The following is a 25034-nucleotide window of genomic DNA, read 5'->3' as shown; positions in this document are numbered from 1 at the left end:
ATGGTGAAGACCGGAAGCAAGACTTTCGAGACCGCAGCTTTAATCGACCCTTGCACCCCAGTGAGCTGCATCGACGCTTCTCGGGCCGCCGCATTTCGGTTGCCAACGACCAGTGTTGGTGACGACAAGGTGTGCAACGCGACGATACAGTCCAAATGCGGGACGACCAAGATGGAGGTGGAGTTCAAAGTCGAGCCCAAGGTGGGCATTCGCACACACACACGCCGTCCGTACCAAATTAAAGGGCATACAGCTCGCGGATGAGCGGTTCTATCTTCCCGCCACAATTTCTGTCATTCTTGGGGCGGACGTGTACCCCAAGGTGATCCAGTCGGGGTTCCTGATGGTCGACGAAGGACTGCCGGTCGCCCAGAAGACGGTTTGTGGGTGGATCATTTCCGGCGCCTGCCACCAACCTTAGAAGCCATCTTCTTTTGCAACGCTAACGATTGCAAGGGGGGCGGAATGTTCAGGCCACGAAGGAGCACCCGGAATTCCCGGCTTTCCGCTCTCCCCATCTGCTCTCCACTCTCACGCAGCTTCCCTTTTCCCCACCACGAAGTCTCCATGAAGTCTCCACTGCGCTTTCAATAGCATTAGAATAAGTTAGAATAGTTAGTTCGATTTTCATAGTGAATAAAAGTGGTTGCGCCCACACCCCTACCAAACACCGAAACACCTACGACTCGTCATTCAACTACAGGACCTGTGCACCTTCCAGGACCCTCCAGAGGACTCGGCCATCCCCCTCTACGTTCAAATTCTATGCTCATATATAAATGAGAGCGCGAGAGATGTTGTATTTGCATGTATATGTATTCATTGTAGTCGTCTGTATATTGTATATACAATTTAATGACAGCCCAAGCGATAATTTAGGATGAGAAACTCTTCATACACGCAGAAATACCGATGTACTGAGGTGTACTGAGACTGCGCAACGAATGTTCAGCCCGCAATGGACAACACATTTTAACAGCTGCGCACAAAAAAATCACAGAAGACAATATAAAGAAGCCGGAAGCACCACTGCTTACAGTAGTATTAAGAAAGAAAAAATAAAACCAATGGCATCAAGAATTCGGGCTACCAATGAATACATTAAGTTAAAATAAATTAAGGCATTAAGGCCCCCCGCAGAATGTTCACGTTTGAACATAGATAATTAGGTTGCTGGTGCAACACCACTTCAGATTACACTTGTGACCTAAGAAGCATGCTCCCCTTCCACATAAATAGGATGGGATGAGCCAAAGAATTGACATTTATGAGACACACTTGTCCCCGAAATAGAGTATACTACTTAAATTAACCGCTAGAATTGGTTATACAAAAAAAAAACTGTAACTAGTACAAAAGTGGAAAAGGGTATAAAAGACGCGATGAGCGCCAAATAAAGATCAGTTCCTAACTAAATACTGTTGCGTTTTAGTCAGGGATAAGTTGCTAGTTGAACGAAGCGGTTTTAGCTGCCCCCAAGACACGCGATATACGCTGCTAACAGAAAGAACTGACCTAAATCGAGAATTCCATTGGTGTACATATCTCTAATATCAATTCTTGCTATAACTTTTTATATATTATTTATTGAATCTGTTATTCGCAAGGTCACTACTTTTCATACCTCTTCATTGGCCATGACTTTGTATACGTTGGGCTAAGAAGCTTTTTTTAGAGTTTGCCTAAGCAAATCTATTTTTTCTTTTTCTGTTCCTGCGCGACTGACTTCAGAATTTTATTATTCGTTTAAATATTTTTAAGTCTTTTATAATTATTCTTAAAAGCGCGTCGGCTATAAGATTGTCTTTTCTCTTAAGATATTCCACAGTAAAATCGTATTCTTCTAAGTCTAATCTCAAGTTAATGGCCTATGGTCTGTTTTGACGGTGAAATGTCTTCCATAAAAATATGGTCGAAAAAAATGTATCACCCAGTGCATAGCTGCAAACTCTTGCTCAGTTGTATTTTTATTGCTTTCTCCTTTTGTAAACTATCTCGATGAATAGGCTACTGGTAGCTGAGTGTTATTGTAATCTTGAGTTAGAACAGCTTCTCTCGCTTATTTGCTTGCATCTGTTCTTATACGAAATTATTTATTAAAATCTGGATGTTGCAGTAGTGTGGGTTTCATCATTTGAATTTAAAGGTATTCGAATGCGTTTTGACATTCATCTGTCCATTCAAATTTAACATTCTTTTTACTTAATACAACGTGAGTTACTTAATTAACGTGAGTAATCGAAATTTTTGTTAATAAAACTGGGTATTTTTTCTATTACATCGTAGTTCTTACTGTCTGGCAAAATACCTTTGTCGGTTGTGTCCAAGGAAGGTCACTTTGTGTCTGAAAAATATGAACTGTTTAAGATTTCGTAAGATTTTTAATCATGTGTTTTTCTGAACAACCGGGGAAGATTCTTCGACACCTAAAAATTCAATTGTCATCAATCTTTGGAAAGAATCGCGTGAAACGATATGAAACGATTATGAAATCCGGACATCAGGTCTACACATGAAAAGTATTTAGCCCTACCTAATTGGTCAAGAATATTGTCTATTCTTGGTAGTAGAAATTTATCCCATACAAGTTTTTTAATAATTTCGCGATAATCAATTACAAATCCCATCTTTTAGAATCGCAACCTAATAATGAATTTTTTCGAGACGATATTAAGAAATTGAAGGTTCTACAAATTTGTATTTAATTAATTTTTATACCCTAGCAGAGGCTATTATAATTTCAGTCAGAAGTCTGCAACGCAGTGAAGGATACGTTTCCGACCCTATAAAGTATATATGTTCTTGATCAGCATCACTAGGAGAGTCGATCAAGCCATGTCCGTCTGTCCTTCTGTCCGTCTACGCAAACTATAGCATATAACTACCATTGGGGCTGTAATGCTTCGGGCTGAGCGAGCCAGGGTATCGAAGTGCAGCCGCACTTCGTTGTGCGTTTGGGAATTAATATTTAGATCTAAAGTCGTCGTGCATAAATTTGGGGTTTTAGGGAAAACATTTTATAGTTCTCAGTTTTTGCTTAATTATATTATATTGTTTTAATGTTTTAAGTTGGTTAATGAAAAAAATAATAATTTTAATGAAAAATTGGCATAAAAATACAGAAATGCTTTGAAGCAAAAAGAGCACATTTGTATACAATTATCACAAACTTGACTTTAAGGGAGAACTATAGCAAAAGAACCATCCAAGCAGAAAAAAATGTCCATCTGGGGAGAAAGTTTGGAGAACAAATGTTATGCAGCAACGAAATCAAATTTACTTGGCTCATACATAAATTAAATATTTAGATTTACATATAATATATAGATTTAAATCAATTATTTTTTTTTATTTGTGGTAATGTGTTCAGACTGTGCAAAAAACAACAGTGAAGGAGACATTTCCGACTTTATAAAGTAAATATATTCTTGATCAGTATCACTAGGTGAGTCGATCTAGCCATGTCCGTCTGTCCGTCCATCTGTCCGTCTGTCCGTTCGTTTCTACGCAAACTAGTCTCTCAGTTTTAAAGCTATCTGCATGAAACTTTCCCAAAAGTTGCCTTTCTATTGCAGGTAGTATATAAGTCGGAACGAGCCGGATCGGACGACTTTAGCATGTAGCTACCATAGAAACAATCGAAAAATGAATACAACAAAATTATAATTTTGCTGTTTTTAATTTTTAGTTCTTCGACATATAATAAAAGTTAAATATTTTAGAATTACGGTTTTAATTTCATCAAAATCGGAAGACTATAACATAAAGCTCCCATAGGAACAATTAAAACATTAAAATTTTTTTTTTTAATTTAACTTTTTTATCTTGTATTTTTTTTAGAATTTTTTTTGAACATTTAATTATTTGACAGTTCAGAATTACGCTTTTAATTTTATTAAAATCGGAAAACGATATCATATAGCTGCCATAGGAACTCAAATAATTAAACTGCAATTCAATATAGCTTCAATGCTTTTAAACATACACGTAAGTAAGTCATAATTTTAATGTTTTAAAAAATATTTAATTCTTGCAATAGCTGCAAGGGTATATGAACTTCGGCTTGCCGAAGTTTGCTTCCTTTCTTGTTCTTCTTGATTTTCTACTTCTTCTTTTTAAATGTTCATCATCAAGAATATCGTCTACTCTTGGTAGTGAAAATTTATATGATAAAATTTGTTTGTCGGTAATTTGGCGGTAATCCATTACTAAGCGCCATTTTTTAATAATGGAATGTTGTATTCAGAAACTGAAGGTTCTACTATTTTGTCATTATTAGACTTCATTATATCATAATCATCAACTGGGTCAACTTTCAGTGTATTTAGTTGAACGATTGCAGTTTTTTCTGTCGTATTCAAACAAACATGTTTTTAGAATCAGCAATGGTATTTCCAATAAATATCCCTTTTAGGATTTCTTGGTTTGGTATTAATATATACCTGGTTGCTGAATTTATAGAAATTTTTCGGATGACTTCGGATCTGGCTGGTAAAATTGTCAAATTAATTTCGAGTGTGTGATTTATTGGAATATTAATAGAATCATTTTCTGCTTTTAAGTCTATTTGACAATTGTGTTTATTTATAAAATCAATGCCTATAATCCATCACATGAAATAGGAAAATTTGATTCTACTTTATGAAAATTATGGGGTTCAGCATAGTTGCTTGAAAGAAGTTCTATTGATACTAATCCTTTTGAATTGGTTGTTTTTATAGTCAGTATTGTTGATTGAGTCTAAAGTTTCTTTCTTTAAGTATTTTTTTCATTTTTAAGTGGAACAAAAAGATTAAAGCTTAAGTTGATAGTGTAAACCTTTTTTTTTACTGGTCATTTTATCTTAAGGGTCTTTCATAATTTTCCGGCGTGGCTTGTACCTATCGGACATTATTATTGTTCTGTCTGTTTGTATTTGCGGTGTTATTGTTGTGAAAATGTAATACCTGTAAAACTTGTGCCTGAGAGACGAGACACCTCGCCACCGTCGCAAGCAGGTCAGGCTGATCTGGTCCGGGAGCGCCGCTGATGGTGGGGCCAGAAGAGGGCCGCCGATGAGCAGATGCCCGGGGGTCAGGGCCTCGCCGTCGTTCGGGTCGCTGCTTAGAGCGCCGAGGGGCCTGGAGTTGGGCACGGCCTCCACGCTGGTGAGCAGAGTTCCGAGCTCCTCCGCGGTCAACGGGTCTTGGCCTACCGTCCGAAGGAACAGGTGCTTTGCAGACTTCACACCTGCCTCCCATAGTCCGCCGAAGTGCGGTGCTCTGGGCGGTATGAACGCAAACTCGCATCCTTTTTTTGATGCGAATGTTTCGATACCGCCCCCCTGCTCCACCAGACGGGCTAAGAACTCTCTCATGTGGCGATCTGCGCCGACGAAGTTGGTGGCGTTGTCGCACCACACCTTCTCCGGAATCCCGCGACGACTCACGAACCTTTGAAATGCCAACAAGAACGCATCACGTCTGACCTGGTTAGGTCAGACACTAATTCTAAGTGGACCGCTTTGGACGCAAAACAGATGAACAAGGCCACGTACGACTTGTACGGTGGCTTACCACGGATACGATACGTTGTGCTGAAGGGACCACAAAAATCATTGCCACAAATATTGAACGGGCGGAGAGCTCGGAGTCTATCTGCTGGCAAGTTTCCCATAATTTACGTCAAGAGTTGCGGATCCCCAACTCGAGGAACACCAATCTAATTTATTTTCCTGAAGAAAGGGGTTTAACTTTTGACTATTCGTTGCTACCGGTTTATTTTTCAGAATTTTACTTATGTCGTCCCTGAATTCGTGAAATTGGATAACTTCGACAATTTTATCAAAAGCGAAATCCAGTTCTCTTGGCGAAATACTTTTTTCAAAAGGGCTTCGACACCTTTCTGCACCTTTGAATAAAACGAAAAACCCACACAAAAACTCTCAGAAGCTTCAGGTGCCACGAAAAGGACTCTATTTTCTGAGGCACATAATTTGGCTCTGGGCTGACTACGAGAGCTATTGCCGATTTGCGTAGCTCCATCGACATTACATCAGCCGGCAGTTCGAAATGTTTATTTACAGGCCAATTATTTTCTGAGTCTAGCAAGAACGAAGGCCCACCGAACCAAATGGACGTTGTAAGCTCCTCTACGTCATATCCTCGGGACACTACGTCTGTCGTGTTGACTTTCGTGGGAACGTGTTTCCAAATTGCTTTTTACGACCACTCCTGAATTTCTGCAACCCGGTTTGAAACAAAAATAGACAATTTAGCAATGGCCTGACACGATTATAGAGATCTGCTTAAAGGTGAGCTGCACACAGCTCAAGGCGGGGCAAAATTTTCGTTGTGAGGGGAGCTACTTTCGATATGGCGGTCAATAAAGACACTTTCAAACCTTCACTTTTCGAACGTAGATGCACGCTCCATACGCTCGCATGGAAGCGTCAGCGAAACCATGTATTTGAATCGGGACTTGTGGATCTGTGTTGACAAATCGCGATACCTTAATTTTAGGCAGCTGCAGAAGCGTCGCCTTAAACGTCTCCCACGATGTAAGCAACTGCATCGGTAGCGACTCGTCCTAATCTAATTTTCGAAGCCACAGATCCTGCAACAACATCTTTGCCTTTGTGACCAAAGGACACAAGAGGCCAAGTGGATCGAAAAGTCGAGCAGTCACCGACAAAATATTTCGCTTTGTCGCGCGAAGATCCAGGATAGAGTCATCCAATCGAATTTGAAAGTAATCTTAAACCGGTAACCAAACCACGCCAAAAGTCTTACTTATGTCTGAGTCTGCCATAAGTGGCATTACAGCGCTATCAGATGGGGATCATTTTGAGCAGTTTGAAAACTACTTTGCCAATTCAAAGCCTGCCTCTTGCAATACCTGAGAAACTTCGTCTCGAACACTTTGCAGGTCCTCAACGCATCCGGCGTCAGTCAAAAAATCGTCAACATAAAATCATTCTGCCGCTTTTGAATGAGTCTCTTTCGCCATCTCTCCTAGCCGCATTAAACACCGAATCGCCAAAAAAGTTGCTGGCGAAGTTGTAACGGTGTTTAACTTAAAGATTTTCAGGGACTCAGAAGAATCTCATCTCCATAATATGAGCTGGAAGTTTCGATCAGCTTCGTCCACCATCACTGGGCGATACATCTTTTTGACGTCGGCCGCAAGGCAAATTTATGCAATCTTAACCGAAGCAGAGTCGAGTACAGCTCCTCTTGGATAGTTGGGGCTATCATCAAGATGTCATTTAACGCTACCTGCGGGGAAGTACGGCTCGATGAATCGAAAACTACTCTCAACTTAGTTGAAGTACTTTGTGGCGGAGTAGTGCGGAGTATTCGGTATTTTGTCATTGGTGGAGGACATGTGGCCCATTGAAACATATTCCTCCATGAATTCAAGATACATCTTCGGCGAAGGGTCCTTTGACAATTTCCTTTCTAGCGACAAAAATCTACGTTTCGCAACCTCGTATGACGAACCAAGAGTATTGGGGTCAGATTTGAACCGAACGAACGGAAAATCTACCGTTCGACAATCTTCGAGTATATTTCTCAAAGTGTTGTTGACAGAGTTGTTGCTCAGGAGTATGGACTTTAGCCTTGGGCGGCAAGTCCTCCATAAACAAAATATTTTGCAGGGTTGTGTCGATTGACTCCAACGCTTCCTCCTGGAAGCTGAGATGTACCATTTTTTCAGCCTTTACATTATTTTCATAGGCACATTTTGTAAGATGGGGAATTCAGGCCCCTTCTTTATCTGGCCAACAGATAAAAGTTCAAATAACGTATCAGCGCCGATAAGCATATCTATTTTATGGGGCTTAAAAAAGAATAAATCTGCCAATTGTATATTTTTAGGCACCCTTAACCCGCGGGTGTTCACCGTTTGATCCGGATGATATTTTGTCATTGGTGGAGGACATGTGGCCCATTGAAACATATTCCTCCATGAATTCAAGATACATCTTCGGCGAAGGGTCCTTTGACAATTTCCTTTCTAGCGACAAAAATCTACGTTTCGCAACCTCGTATGACGAACCAAGAGTATTGGGGTCAGATTTGAACCGAACGAACCGAAAATCTACCGTTCGACAATCTTCGAGTATTTTTCTCAAAGCGTTGTTGACAGAGTTGTTGCTCAGGAGTATGGACTTTAGCATTGGGCGGCAAGTCCTCCACAGACCAAAATTTCTGCAGGGTTGTGTCAACTGACTCCAACGCTTCCAACTGTCTTTTGTAAGATGGGGAATTCAGGCCCCTGCTTTATCTTGCCAATAGTTAAAAGTTCAAAGAACGTATCAGCGCCGAAAAGCATATATATTTTTTGGGGCTTGAAGAAGAATGGATCTGCCAACTGAATATTTTCAGGCACCCTCCACCCGCTGGTGCTCACCGCTTGATCCGGATGATAACCACAAATATTTTTCAGAATCCAAAAATCGGACGACAACTGGCTGTTCCGTACTCGCGACTTCAGAATCGTGTGTATATTTTTTGTGGCTTGTAATTTTGAGCCTCTGAGCAAGGCAATGACCGTGTCGATGAGGGTTCTCAAGGCTGTAGCTGAAGGCTGGGAAATTTTTTGCAAATTAAAAAGTGTCGAAATGTTGTCAAAAAAAATTGTTTTACATGTTTTCGCTGAATAGATAACGCGAAAAATGTAGCGAGTTAAAAAAAGCGAAGAACAATAAACATGCAAAGCTGAATAACAGCCCTGCGAGTGCAGCGCACACCTATGACCATTTGACTAGGTGCTGGCGCTCTGCTCTTAACATTTCCCCCCGTTAGAAGAGGAACGGTTCCAACCAAATGGGATTCGATGGTCAGAGCGGTTAGTTTGGTGACGGCCCTTTTGCTAAGACCTGACGACGCCGTCCTTTCCGGGTATGACTTCATGGATGCACCCATTTCATCGGTAGAAGGTTGTCCTCCTGAAGCAATACAACACGGCCGATTTGGATGTTGAATGCTTTGATCCGCCATTTGCTTCGTTCTTGCAACAGGGACAAATACTCTCTGCTCCATCTTTTCCAGAAGTGCTGCTGCATTTGTGTTACTCTTTGCCAACTGCCTAACCGGCCTTCGCGAAGATGAGTGTCATCAGGCTCAGGAAACCTTGTGTAGCTGGAACCTTTTAGGAAATGCCTTGGCGTTAGCACCTCAAAATTTTCAGCGTTTTCTGAAATTGGACAAAGTGGACGGGAGTTAAGAATGACAGAAATATTATATGCAAGAGTTGTCAATTCATAAAGGGCTAAGATGGCTGTACCGAAACTCGGTAGAAGTGAAATTTTGCCGATTTTACAGCCGCCTCCCATAGACTACCGAAATGTGGGGCACGCGGGGGTATGAACTTCCAATCAATCCCATTCGCTAAACAGGAGGAAGTTATCGAAGCCGTGTGCGGTTCGCTTAAAAATAACTCCTTCAGATCCGCTAGCTCTCGTTTAGCGCCCACAAAGTTTGTCGCATTATCCCTCCAAATAGTACGTGGACTGCCTCTGAGGCTAATGAATCTTCTCAAAGCTGCAATGAAAGTATCCGTTATGACATCCTGGACGACTTCCAAGTGCGCAGCCTTCGTCGAAAAGCAGACAAAGACGGCGATGTAGCACTTGTGGGGTGACTTGTTTCTGGCTTGTGATAGAAAGGTCCACAATAGTCCTCTCCTGTGGTGTGAAATGCTGGATTAGGATGAACTCGATCTGCTGGCAGGCTACCCATCAAGTGTTCCCAAGCCACAGGCTTCATCCGAAAGCATCTGACGCATTTGTTGATGACGCCAGCCACAAACTTTCGGCCTCCAATTGGCCAATACCTTTGCTGTAAAGCAGCGAGCAACGAATGTGGTCCTCCGTGGAAATATTTCTCATGATAATAGACGATAATCGCCCTGGTGACCGGATGATCCTTGGGTAACAATATCGGATGCTTAGCCTCGTAGTCCAAGCTCGCATTTTGAAACCTTCCACCAACACGAAGTTAACCCTCAGAGCTAAGTATTGGCCTCAGAGAAATCAACTTGCTCTTTGGAGGACAAGGCTTGCCTTGGCTAAAAACCTCATACTCCACCGCTATGTGAACCTGTTGAATGCTCCTTAGAAGCAGAACGGTTCCGAAGCTGATCTCGGATGGATGGTTAAAGGTAATGATTTGGCTCTGCAATTTGAAATGAATCGATAAATGTACGCGGAAACACGCTGCAACTTGTCGAATGAGTTAAGAAACTTGCAGTTGATAGATATGTCAGTGCCAACGGTTCCAATTAGCGGCGCTGCATCTAATAGGGAGGGCCAGTTCGACGCTCCTTTCAGTAGAAATGGAGGTACATTTGCCCAAAGGGAGTGCTCCAGCAATTCTTTAGGGGGTATATCCGCGCGATACCACATCCGCCGGGTTCAAGTCTGTTAAAATATGATGCCAAGCCATATTTCCTGGATTTTCGCGTGGAACTCCCTCGGAGGTTGCCGAATCCAAGCCAACACAATAGACGAGTCCGACCAGCAGTGAAAGGGTGTTTCCTTAACGTTTACGATAAGCTCAGCCAATAAAAAAGCTGCTGAAAATTCTAATCTTGGTATTGTTAAAGCTTTTAAGGGAGCTACTCTAGACTTGGCGCAAAGTAGATGGGCTTCAGCGTTTCGATTGGCCTCCGACCGCAAGTATAAGCATGCGCCATAAGCTGCTGTGCTAGCATCACAGAATCCGTGCATCTCGACGGAAGCCTGCGATTGCATTACGAATCGTGAAAATTTTAGGTTCTGGACGATCGACAACTGAGAGGTCAACTCTCCCATGACGGGAGGGGCTCTGGCAGTGTGTCTTCCGAATCCATGTTAGTGTTCCATAGCGTTTGCAAAAAAATTTTGGATTTTGTAAAAATGGGTGCTATTAAGCCAAACGGCTCGTTGAATTGATAAAATTTAAAAGTTAAAGAGAAGATTATCCGAAGATGGATCCCAGACCAACCCCAAAGCTTTGGCGATAGCTGATCCGTTTAATCAGTTTCTCTTTATCGCGATCAGACTCTCCTTCGTGAGCGCTTGCTTATGACGAATTTGTTTCACCTCTTCATCTGAATCGCCACCAGAGACTAGATCATCCACACAGAAATCTCTACGAACGATTTTTGCTCCAACTTGAAATGATTCCTCTTCATCATAAGAGAGCTGATGCATGGCTCTTATAGCCAAGAAGGCAGCCGGCTTAGTTCCATAAGGTACGAAACACGAACGCTGCGGTACATCTTGCAGATGTCTCCACAAATAGCTACTTTAAAGAATCTAAACCGAAGCCAAATATTAAAGATTTTTTGCTGAATTGTTGGTCCTGCTAGAAGCAAGTTGCTTAGAGCTATCCCAGATGTAGTTTTTGCAGAACCATCAAAGACGACACGAAGTTTAGTGGTAGTGCTTTCAAGCTTCTGAACAGAATGGTGAGGCAAGAAAAATTGTGGCACCGCTGGATCCCTTAATGCGAGAGACATGTGGCCTAAGATGAGGTACTCCTTTAGAAATGCCGAATACTGCCCTTTCAGATTGGGGTTTTTATTTAGTCTTGATTCCAAACTTTTGAAACGACGACGGGCCAATTTAATGTAATTTTCTTTGAAATGTTGTTCGCATCGTAATTCCTCGGCCAGCATCGATGGTTTTTTGAACTGAAGTCTTCAATCTCCCAAAACTGCTTTACAATGGCAGCCAAGACAGATTTGCGATTTAGCATACTTGACATCCCTCCAGAAACTACCCAACCAAGCTAGATGTTTTGAAGTGTGGGCAAGGTGCTATCCAAATGAATTTTCCCTTAAGCGATTATTCCGAGGAACAGACCAGCGCCAATTAAAAGATAAATTCGATGTGATTAGATGAAATGAGGGTCAGCTAGCGAAATGTTTTGTGGCGTCCTCCATCCTGTAGTATTTATATTAAAATTTGGCTGGTAATCAGTGATACTATGGGTTACAACAGCTGCGAATGACGCACGATAGCTTGCATCCCTGGGCTTTAGCTTTAAAAAGATATGATTTTACAATTGAACATCGAAAGGGACAGCGATTTTTTCAACGGCTGTTCATAGTTATCCTTGGACCTTATCCCAGATCCAGAAGTGGAAATATCGGTATATTTATCGTGCTCGACCATTTTTCTTTCTCAAACCCGTGAAGAAAATAGGTACATGTGCAGTTATAAAATATCTAGAAGCGGAGTTGTTTATGGCATATGGGACTCCTGAAACAGTGGTGTCCGACAACGGCTCACAATTTCGCTCTCACGCTTTTGAGAAATTAGTGCAGCAATACGGCATTACGCATACGCTGACGGCCGTTCATTCACCTCAGGCTAGTGCGTGCGAGCGCGTTAACCGATCTGTAATTTCTGCTATTAGGGCTTATTTTCGACCTGACCAAAAGGACTGGGACGAGTATCTCAGATACTCAGTATATGATTACATCCGGTGGTACATATTCTTTGTTAAGGAAATTAAATTTACTATATGATCGTTCTTTGAAATTCAATCGTCAGGATTTATTTGAAATAGTCGAGATAAAGCTTGCAAGTTAATGCAGGAAAAGCACGATATAAACGAAAAGCGATATAGTCTTCGATCTAGAGTTGTGTCTTTTGAAGAAGGCCAGGAGATTTTCCGTCGAAATTTTAAACAAAGCTGTTTTCAAACTGGTTACAATGAAAAATTCGGTCCTTCCTTTGTGAAAGCGAGGGTTCAAAGAAAGTTAGGAAACTCTTATTGGAAGATTTACAGGGTCGAATTATAGGTACCTATCATCACTAACCATACAACATGTTGTATGGTTAGTGCTATCATGCAAAAGATATTCGACAATAACGTGTCTTCAGTCGGTATCTGTCTAGGGTAACCCTAGCCAGATTTTCCGGGGGGGCTTTGTAGCGGCGCCTGAAGAACGTTTGTTTGTTTTGGCTTGAAAACTGGCGATTATTTTAGTATTTAGCGACCTTCGGAGACTAGCCAGATGCATAGCCAAATGTAGTGTCGGAAATTTGTGTTCAGCAAAAAAAATACTAATTAGTATTTATGCGGGTGATGCCAGATAGTTCTACAATCAGCTGTTGCTGAGAAGCTTGTCCTAAGCCGAAATGGCGGATTTTTCAGCTGGCAGAAATTTCTGGAAAAGGCCGAAACCGACGCCGCTTGATTTTTTGAACTTCCTTCTTAATAAAACCGGCGTGGCAGTCAGACGTGTGAACTTTATTCGTTCCCATTCGGCAAAGTGGTGGAAAAAAATATACACGCGGTATTTCGAAGTTCTCGCAAAGTGATTTTTCCCGCGAATAATTCAAGCAAAGAAGTGAGTTGTGGGGGTTTTCTCACTAAATATTTTCAAGTGCTGAATTTTCGATTTCTTTTAAAAGGCAGAAATTTTACGGTTCCCGGTACGGCCGCCACGGCAACCAGCACGAGCGCATGTGCAAGGGGCCCAGTTAACTTTCGCCGACGTTCCGGAGAGCACCCACATCAGCCGGCAATTGGATCTGCCCTGTGGAGCACCCACGCTGCCCAGCGATTCGGATCCGCCCGGAGGAGCACCCCATGGACGGCGATCTGCAGTCGCCCTGAGGAGCACCCGCCTTTGCCAGCGAACCGCAGTGCCTTAGGGAGCACCCCAAATTTTTATTCAGTGATCAGCAGTTGAAACACTGAACTCTCTCGTTTAATTCAACGAGGAATTACCTCGGCCAAATAATCATTTAAGCCAGAAAAAAAAAAATGTTCAATTAGATCGGCCCTAACCCAAATTTAAAAAAATTTAAAATTTACGCTTGAGCTCGATCTTAACCTTATTTGTAACCAAAAAAAAAAATCAAGCTTGCAAGAAAATTTTCACGTGCATATCGGCGAACAGGCTACACTGGGAGAAATCCCTAACCATGTGTTAACGTAAATCAAAAAAAAAAATGTATTAAAAGATTATGTGATTAAATATTGGAGTGACGATAATTATGTTATGAAAAAAATTTAATTTAATTAAATAATTATAAGATCTAAATTAAGTTATGAGTCATCTAGTGCGCGGTTAATTTACGGTTTCTATCTCCCTGCCAAAAGTTTTCTTATATTCGTTTTGATTCGAAAAAAAACAAAATAATTATGAAACGTTTATAAGTGCACAAATAATATAATATAATATATATTATATTATATTATTATATAAAACACAACCCATGTCAAAGCAGAAATGCCTTGATTTCTTTTCCAGCCTGCCTGCGTCGGAAGATCGATCGTCCGCCGATGAACCAGCTGTGTGAGTTGTTTTACCTTATTTCAAATTACTAAAAAAAATAAAAAAAGAAAAAAATGAAAACATTTGTGCCTATTAAATTCTCAGAAAGAAAAAAAAAATATATATATATATATCAATGCCGAAAATTAAGAAAATCATTACTTATAAATTTAACCTTGCCACAAGTGAGTTAAACAAAAAAAAAAAAATGAATTATTTGAATTTACACTAAGAATATTTCCTCTGAAAAAAAAAATTATTTTAATAAAATTAAAAGTGATTAACTAGCGAACCACTGATAAATGATAAAATGAGAATGAATATTAATAATCATAAAAGAACAAATTATTGAATTTCCTTTGAACGTAAAACTAAAAAAATTTGAAAATTTATATTGTCTATTATACCCCATACTTATTTTTCTATATTTAAGCACTAGTTTATACTGTCAGCATACATATGTACTTTACATTAATGATTATATACACCGGTGAAGCCCAGTATTTACCCATGAGATTTAACACTTATTATAATTTATCTTTACTCGCCGAAATTCTTTCACCCTGTCGTAAATTATCTAAAAAGATTAAATATGTCACTTGCGATTGAAATAATTATTATAATATTATACCTCGCAATTAACATATCCAATATTTCTGTAATCTTTGTTGATGACATCACTGTGAAGTCAATTTATGATGACGATGCTGTTGACGATGTTATATGGATATTCAGCGTTCATTTTATCTGGCCATAACATCAACCCAAGAAATACCAGAGGACCATTAAAACTTGGAACTGGATGAAAATCCTATTGGTATGACCTCCCAGGAGTATTTGGCGTGTCAATTACGACGGGAAGTCCATACCGGAATTCCCTGACGATGACAGCGTATTTGATGGAATTTAGATTTGTTTAATGATAGTTGGAATCAGAAACTTTGTAAACAATAAAAATAAATAAAAAAAACACTAATAAATTAAATATTTAAAAATCTTTTTATTTATAGTAAATATCTTGGAATACTTTGAATTTAACAGGAACTTTGCAACCAATAAGAAAAATAAACAAAATATTAAAAAATCAATATTTAAAAATCTTTTTATTTATTTTGGATAGCTGGGAATACTTCGAATTTAACATTGCTTTGATGTTTTAATGTATTTATGTTCGGTTTCAGGAGAATGTTCGTACATAAATTTTGATGCTTTCTTTAAGATGGAAGTTATGCTTCAGTAGTGTATGCAAACCAGAGGTTTTTTTATCTCAGGACAGAAACCACATTGATAATAGCACGATTTCGATTTTGGATAGCTGAAGTTGTGTATTTTTAAGGTATGATAAACTCACAACTCACAAACGTTTACATTACGATTCCATAATGAACTGAGGAATATTAGAAGAACATAATCTTTTATTATGATTATGAATTGAAATTTTGAATACTTATGTTTATATAGTTTTGTCCATAATATATATTTGTATATAGTATATATTATATACTATTGTAAATAATATATATTTGTCTATTGTATATATTTGTATACAACTTTCGATGTAAATAAGGTCTTCGAAATATAAAGGGCTATGTATTACTATGAAAGTAAATTAGACCATACTCACATTAGTACATCAATCCCTACAATCGCACTTCAAAATGGTACGTTTATTTAAAAGTTTATATAATATCATATGATAATTAACTTGATTCTTTAGGACTTCATATCCACCATAAATGAGTTAAGACCTCTGATTGGTTATACAACAATTGAAAATTTATCTATTGGATTTGAGTGTAAAATCATTGGATGTAAACTAAAGAAAACACCATATGGAAATCAAATAACTCTTTATTTAGCAGACAAGGACAAGGAGCATATATGGGTTTTTCTACCAAAACATTATGTAAACAAGTTTTCCACTAAGATACCCTTTAAGAAATTAAATGAGAATGGTATTTATCATCTTGTATATTTGGGGAAAGATATGAACAGATACAGTCCTGCAAACATTGAATATTTATCTTTAAATAAATAAAGTAAATAGTGAGAATTTCCTCATATACGCTCAGAAGTTTCTCTTTTAACACCAGTCTGGTTTTAAATACAAAGGAGTGAAATCATATTAAAATCCAACAAAACAATAATGCTTGCTAAACAAATTCAGTTGTTTTTGATTCAGTTCGAGGATATGATTTTCGAGGAACACGTTGCTAGACTGGAGTATTTACGCCTTACACTGGAGGATTTGGCGATAATCTACAACCAATCTGTATTTTGTTTTGCCGGATGCGTCCAAATGGATTTACAGTAAGGAGAAATCTCCTTCAAATTACTTCCTGTTCAATCATTTACTTTACTTGTTTATTGACCTTCTCATCAAAAGTACCCTCAACTTGTGAAGTTTTCTATGAACTGGTGTTTATGGGGAAAACAAACAAAATGCCACTATTTTGTTTAGAAATAGATAATTGAAATCAATTGAAATTATTTCTTGATTTTATTCGCTGTGCTCGAAGCTGAAACTATTTTGTATTATTTTCTTGCCGAAAGCTTGACTTCAAATTTTTGTACATGTTTTCGCTGAATAGATAACGCGATAAATGTAGCGAAATGAACAAAGCTGCATAACAGCCCCGCGTTTGCAGCGCACACCTATGAGCATTTGAATAAGTGCTGGCGGTCTGCTCTAAACATACTCCCCCCGTTGAAAGAGGCACGGTTCCAACCAAATGGGACTCGATGGTCAGAGCGGATAGTTTGGCCCTTTTGGTAAGACCTGACGACGCCGTCCTTTCCGGGTATGACTTCATGGATGCACCCAAGCTGCCATTTCATCGGTGGAAGGTTGTCCTCCTGAAGCCGATTTGGATGTTGCATGTTTTGATTCGCCATTTGCCTCGTTCTTGCAACAGGGACAAATACTCTCTGGTCCATGTTTCCAGAAGTACTGCTGCATTTGTGTTACTCTTTGCCAACTGCCTAACCGGCCTTCGCGAAACTTTGTGTAGTTGGAACCTTTTAGCAAATGCGCTGGCTTTAGCACCTCAACATTTTCAGCGTTTTCTGAAATTGGACAAAGTGGACGGGAGTTAAGAATGACAGAAATTTTATATGCAAAAGAGTTGTCAATTCATAAAGGGCTAAGATGGCTGTACCGAAACTCGGTAGAAGTGAAATTTTTCCGATTTTACAGCCGCCTCAATAGACCACCGAAATGTGGGGCCCGCGGGGGTATGAATTTCCAATCAATCCCATTCGCTAAACAGGAGGAAGTTATCGAAGCCGTGTGCGGTTCGCTCAAAAATAACTCCTTCAGTTCCGCTAGCTCTCGTTTAGCGCCAACAAAGTTTGTCGCATTATCCCCCCAAATAGTACGTGGACTGCCTCTGAGGCTAATGAATCTTCTCAAAGTTGCAATGAAAGTATCCGTTATGAGATCCTGGACGACTTCCAAGTGCGCAGCCTTCGTCGAAAAGCAGACAAAGACGATGATGTAGCACTTGTGGGGTGCTTTGTTCCGGGTTTCTGACTTGGGATAGAACGGTCCACAATAGTCCACTCCTGTGGTGCGAAAAGCTGGGTTAGGCTGAACTCGATCTGCTGGCAGGCTACCCATCACGTGTTCCCAAGCCACAGGCTTCATCCGAAAGCATCTGACGCATTTGTTGATGACGCTAGCCACGAACTTCCGGCCTCCAAGTGGCCAATACCTTTGCCGTAAGGCAGGGAGCAACGCCTGTGCGCGGATATATTTCTCATGATAATAGACTAATCGCCCTGGTGACCGGATTAACCTTGGGTATCAACATCGGATGCTTGGCCTCGTAGTCCAAGCTCGCATTTTGAAGCCTTCCACCGACACGAAGTTAACCCTCGGAGCTAAGTATTGGTCTCAGAGAAATCAGCTTGCTCTTCGGAGGACAATGTTTGCCCTGGCTAAGAGCCTCATACTTCACCACTATGTGAACCTATCGAATGCTGTTTAGAAGCAGAACGGTTTCGAAACTGATCTCGGATGGATGGTTCAAGGTAATAATTTGGCTCTGCAATTTGAATTTTTATTTTTTTTTTACGTTTTATTTGTTTATTGAATCTTCTCTAGAAGAGACTAACAATAAGTAATCAATCTTAACCTATACTGTATTATAATTGTTAATTGGTTAATGGCCCAAGTTGGGCAGGAGTGGACGGTCGTTGCGCTGTAACCGAGAGTGGTTACTGAGCCGCCTTAGCTGCCTGGCTAGTTGGTTTGGGTTTCTAGTAGCTTCGTACTTCGAAACTTTACTATCAATTTCTTCTTTAACAACGGGTTTTATATCCAGGTCCCTATGGATGTTTGCGTTGCGAATATACCAGGGGCCCCAGTTATTGTTCGCAATATCTTCGACTTTATTCGTTAGATAATTTCCCCAGAATTCAGACCCGTACATCCAGTTTGGCTTTAAACAAGAGTTGTAAATAAGTTCTTTGAGTTCCAGTGACAGGGGTGAACGCGAATTGATTAGCCAGTGGAAACTGTTAGCCTTGAGTTTTGGGGAATCTTCTTCGCTTCAATGTGCTTTCTCCAGGTAAGCCGCCTGTCTAAGTAGATGCCCAGGTATGTGACTTCGTCGACTTGGGGGATTTGTTTGTTGTTTAGGGCCAGTGGTGGGCAGGTTGCCCGATTGATAATGTGTTTGCATTTTTGTTCGTTTACTTATATGCGCCAATCTGCTAGTCATTTTTTCTACGGCCCCCAGGTGGTTTTTTAAATACGCTGTTGCTGTTTTTGGACATTTTGAACGACTTGTTATAGCTGAGTCATCTGCAAAGGTGGATAGAGTTGTCTGACTGCTTGTGGGAATGTCAGCCGTGTATAGGACATACAAGATTGGTCCGAGCACACTTCCTTGGGGTACTCCAGCTTCGATTGTGTGGTTGGCGGAGAAGAAGTGTTTGCATCTGACAGAAAATACTCTGTCTTTAAGGTAAGATTCATGTAATTTGTGGGTGTTTGTGGTAGGACAGTCTTGATTTTATGAACCAGACCGTCAATCCAGACGCGGTCGAAGGCTTGAGATACGTCTAGGTATAAGGTACTGCAGTATTCCCTGCATTCAAACGCTGTGCGTATTTCAGCTGTTATGCGATTTACCTGTTCGATAGTTCCGTGCTTTTCCCTGAACCGAACTGATGTAGGTGGATCGCTCTGCCACTTTGGAGGTGTGTTCTGAGGTGGTTTTTTTCAAATAGCTTTGATAGGCACGGAAGGAGGATAATGGGCCTGTAGGACGAAGGTTGGGATTTGTTTTTGCCTGGTTTTGGTATCATTGTAATAACAGACTTTTTCCATTGTGTGGGAAAATAGTCCCATTTAAGAATTGAGTTGAATATGGTGTTTATGCTTTTGACTGTGCATAGAGGCAATTCAATTATCATTTTAGGCGAAATTAAATCATGGCCAGGGGCTTTTTTTGGATTCATCTGTTGTGATTGTGCTTGTTTCAAGAACTATTGAGGAGGATGGCTCCGCTGTTGAGATGTTTAGTAAAGTGAATTGGTTTGTCGGCGGATGGAAGACATTTTTTAAGTAAGAGGCGAATATGTTGGCCTTTTCCTCGTCACTACGGGCCCACCCACCTGTGGTGATCGAATTGGAAAGTCGGGTTCTATTGGTGGCTATATAGGCACGTTGCGCTATATAGGCACGTTGAGTCTGATTTTTTTCAGCTAGAAAAGCTTTAGACAACTTCCGACAAGCTTCTTTAAACCTTTGTTTAGTGGCTGGGGAGCGGTTTGCCTGCCAGTCTCGGCGAAGTCACCGCTTTTCTTGAAGGAGCGACTGGATCTGTGTAGTTGTACGAGTAGTTTTTGGAGGGGATGAGGCTGAAAGTTCGGGTGTAGAGTGCTTGGCAGCAGAAAACAATACATCCGTTATATGTTTGAGTGAGTCTTCAATATTAGCTTCACAGGAGATTTTAGGTTCGATTTCAAAGTATGAGCTTATATATTTTTTATACTTAATTTTTTATACTTTAGGCGGCACTCTCCTAGTTACAGCAAAATCGATACTGTCTGGTTTTTAGTTCGGATCTGCTGGCCAGTATGTGGGAGTACCTGGTGAAACAAAATCTAGCTTATTACCGGGTTTGATAATAGCGTTGTATAATTGGCGTCCTTTGGGGTTAATAAGACGAGAGCCCCAGTAGTTGTGTTTCGCATTATAGTCACCTGCAGCTATAAAACAGTTTCCCAATGAGTTGTAAAAGCCTAAAAATTCACTCTCTCAAATATTAAATCGTGGGGGACAATACACAGCCGATAGGATGACTGGACCGCTGGTTATGTTGATTCGTAGGGATGTGGCCTGTATGTGGTTGAAGGCAACGCCTCCAGAGGGTGATGCCTAATGCGCTGTTCGATAAGGATTCCGGTCCCTCCGCGAGCTTTGCCGTCTGGGTTGTTGCTCGCATATAAGATGTAGCCTGTCAGATAGAAATGGTTTTTTATTGGTTAGGTGCGTTTCTGAGAAGAGCATGATATCGATGTCCTGGGTGTTTAAGAACTGTAGAAGTTCAAGTCTGTGCTGCGAAGCACCGTTAGCGTTCCAAACGCATATTCTTAAGGGATCCATTTAAGTTGACTTCTGTTTGATCAGAAGTTCCATAAGGTTGTTCTGGTTTCGCACTAGTTCCTGGAGGGTACCTTGCATTGAAAGCATGATGTTTGTGAGTGTAGCTAAAGAAGCTTCGATGCTGTTTTGTATTTGTAGAGTGTAAGTCTGGTTTTGTTGGTTATAAGGTTGAGTTGGTCTTTGAGCGTTTTGCTCTGGAAGCGGAGTATATTTTGGTTTTGGTATAAGCGGAGGGGGGTGGGGCTGTAATGCTTCGGGCTGAGCGAGCCAGGGTATCGAAGTGCAGCCGCACTTCGTTGTGCGTTTGGGAATTAATATTTAGATCTAAAGTCGTCGTGCATAAATTTGGGGTTTAAGGGAAAACATTTTATAGTTCTCAGTTTTTGCTTAATTATATTATATTGTTTTAATGTTTTAAGTTGGTTAATGAAAAAAAAATAATTTTAATGAAAAATTGGCATAAAAGTACAGAAATGCTTTGAAGCAAAAAGAGCACATTTGTATACAATTATCACAAACTTGACTTTAAGGGAGAACTATAGCAAAAGAACCATCCAAGCAGAAAAAAATGTCCATCTGGGGAGAAAGTTTGGAGAACAAATGTTATGCCGCAACGAAATCAAATTTACTTGGCTCATACATAAATTAAAATATTTAGATTTACATATAATATATAGATTTAAATCAATTATTTTTTTTATTTGTGGTAATGCGTTCAGACTGTGCAAAAAACAATTAAATAATACCACTTATATTGGCTACAGAACTAAATGCCATACAGTAAATTCTCGTATTTTTAGGCCGGTTCGGAACCTGTAGATGAAACAGCGTAAGTTTGTTTGGGATTTTACTAATTAGCACCCAAATATTACATCATAAAAAAAGATCAAATGCTATATCCACATTTGAGTCTCTAGGTTTGGCAGCCCTCATATCTCATTTTAACCTTCGGCAGAAGAATTAAAAATCTTACAACAGTTTTCCAGCTACAACAATTCTTTATAAATAAATTTTCTTAATAACTTTACAAATAACTAAAACAATTCGCCAAGCCGATGTTCAAGTTCCTTGTAGCTATTGCAAAAATTAATTAATTATTGAAAACATTAAAATTATGATTTACCTGCCTATATGCTAAAAAACATTAAAGCTGAGCGGTCTTGCAGCTCAATTATCGATTATTTCTATGGCAGCTATATTTAATAAAATTAAAATCGTAATTATAAACTGTTAAATTATTAATAAGTCAAAAAGAATTTTTTAAAAAAATTACATAAAAGAAAAGTTAAATTTTTTTAAATTTAATTTTTTTTAAATATTTGTTTTGTTTCCATGGGAGCTTTATGTTATAGTCATCCGATTTGATGAAATTTAAACCTTCTGCAAGGGTATACAAAAACGAAAAATAATTATTCCTTTTTTGTTTTTATACCCTTGCAGAGGGTATTATAATTCAGTCAAAAGTTTGCTACGCAGTGAAGGAGACATTTCCGACTTTATAAAGTAAATATATTATTGATCAGTATCACTAGGTGAGTCGATCTAGCCATGTCCGTCTGTCCGTCCGTCTGTCCGTCTGTCCGTTCGTTTCTACGCAAACTAGTCTCTCAGTTTTAAAGCTATCTGCATGAAACTTTCCCAAAAGTTGCCTTTCTATTGCAGGTAGTATATAAGTCGGAACGAGCCGGATCGGACGACTTTAGCATGTAGCTACCATAGAAACAATCGAAAAATTAATACAACAAAAATTATAACTTTGCTGTTAATTTTTTTTAGTTCTTCGAAATATAGTAATGGTTAAATATTTTGGAATTACGGTTAAAATTTCATCAAAATCGGACGACTATAGCATATAGCTACCATAGGAACAATCGGAAAAAAATACAAAAAAAATATAACTTTGCTGTATTTAAATTTTGTTTTTAGTTCTTCGACATATAGAAATGGTTAAATATTTTAGAATTACAGTTAAAATTTCATCAAAATCGGACGACTATATCATATAGCTCCCATAGAAATAATAAAAATATATAAATAACTATCTAATAATTGAGCTGCAAACCATCATAGCTTCAATGTTTTTAAACATATACGCAAGTAAATAATAATTTTAACGTTTTAAAAAATATTTAATTCTTGCAATATCTGCAAGGGTATATGAACATCGGCTTGCCGAAGTTTGCTTTCTTTCTTGTTCTAATATGTTTTTAGTTCGAGATTTAGTCTTGGTTTAATATTTCAGAACTACGGTATTAATTTTGTTAAAATCGGAAAGCGATATCATATAGCTGCCATAGGAATTGTCGAATAACTGAGCTGTAAATCATTATAGCTTCAATGTTTTTGAGCATAAACGCAAGTAAATAATAATTGTAATGTTTTCAAGCATATATAATTTTTGCAATAGCAAAATATGAACTTCGGCTTGCCGAAGTTTGCTTATTTTCTTGTTTCTTTTAAATTAGAACAATATGAACTTGAAAACAAAAATTGCTCTAGGGAGCCATGCCGCTTTTAAATGTTGCTTTTGCATATTGTAGTTCCAAGGACTTGGTCAATAGTTCAAGTCGCGGGCTTTTTTATTTGTGGTAATGTGTTCAGACTGTGCAAAAATCAATTAAATAATTCCACCTATATTGGCATAACTAAATGCCAAACAACTAAAATGCCAAATTCTCGTATTTTTTTTTTGAAAATGTTTGGTTTGCCGACAGATATAGACTGAAGAAACAAATAATACCGTCCAGTAGCTGGGCTCTTCTGTATCTCTACGGAATTTTACAAATCAAGCAGATTTTTTCTTTTGCTCTTGCAGAGAGTATAATAATATCAGACATTTTCCACCCTATAAAGTAATGATATTCTTGATCAGCATCACTGGAGAGTCGATCTAGCCATGTCCGTCTGCCCGTCCTTCCGTCCGTCAGTACGTCCGTTTCTAAGCAAACAAGTCTCTCAGTTTTTAAGCTATCTGCATGAAACTGTGTCTTTTAATTGAAGGCTGGAAAGAATGATTGTACAAAATATTAATTGTTTCATATACATTTTTCATAGAATTTTATTTTTTAGTCGATTTGATTTTAATAAACTAAAGTATTTTATATTAAAATTTAAAACCCTTTTAAGTTTAAAAACATTTAATTATGAATAATTGATCCATTAATAATGATTAAAAAGTAATAACTGTTTCATATAAATTTTTTTAGCTTTTTTATTTTTAGTCGATTTGATTTTAATAAACTGAAATATTTTATTGGGGTGATATTAAAATTTAAAAAACTTTTAATTTTTAAAAACATTAATTTATGAATTATTGATCCATTAATAATGATTAAAAAATTAAGTTACTTTAGAATAACATCGTAATTTTTTGAGAGTTTATATCGATAAAAAAGATTGCGACCTCGATGTTGGATTAAGATATAATTTTGGGTGAAGCCGTTAAAGTTTTATGTCTGTTCGAATTTTGGTTCTTACATGATTTGAGTACAAACCGGTGTAAATTATATTTTAGTACGAAAGGACCAAATATTAAAATAATTATATTTTAAAATATGAATATTATTAATATAAATTATTTTGGCAGATTAGTGTAATAAATTTAGAATTTATTTATGTAAATTATATTACAAATAATACTTGTTTTATATAGAATTTTTTATCATTAATTGAAAGTTCATTATTAATTTTTTGTGTAATAGTAAGTGTTGCTTTATTAATTTTAATTAAACGTAAAGTTTTAGGATATAACCAAATTCGTAATGGTCCGAATAAAGTTGGTTTAATAGGAATTCCTCCTACTAAAGAATAAACTTAAATAAGTATTTAAGATATTATATTTCTCCTATTTTTCTTTATTTTTATCTTTATATGTTTGGATATGTATACCTTTTTTGTTAAGTTATATTTTTTTAATGTAGGCGGTTTATTTTTTTTGTGTTGTACTAGATTAAAAGTTTATACCGTTATAGTAGCAGGTTGATCATCTAATTCTTATTATGCTTTATTAGTGGACTTGCTAGCTGTATGAAGTTAGATTAGCTTTAATTTTATTATATTTGATGTTTTAATTGGAAGTTATTATATAATATATGTTTTTCATTATCAAATTTATATATGATTTTTAAATGATTTATTCTTTATAGCTTTAGTTTGA

The 25034-nt window shown here is 38.5% G+C and overlaps 1 pseudogene; it reads left to right on the top strand.

The window, feature by feature from the left end:
* On the top strand, positions 1–25034 carry LOC128265402 (NADH-ubiquinone oxidoreductase chain 1-like; annotated as a pseudogene).

This window comes from Drosophila gunungcola, unplaced genomic scaffold (assembly GCF_025200985.1).
Source record: "Drosophila gunungcola strain Sukarami unplaced genomic scaffold, Dgunungcola_SK_2 000121F, whole genome shotgun sequence".
Classification (NCBI taxonomy): domain Eukaryota; kingdom Metazoa; phylum Arthropoda; class Insecta; order Diptera; family Drosophilidae; genus Drosophila; species Drosophila gunungcola.
Note: the sequence above shows the minus strand (reverse complement) of the source record. Positions and strands in the feature narration are given on the sequence as shown.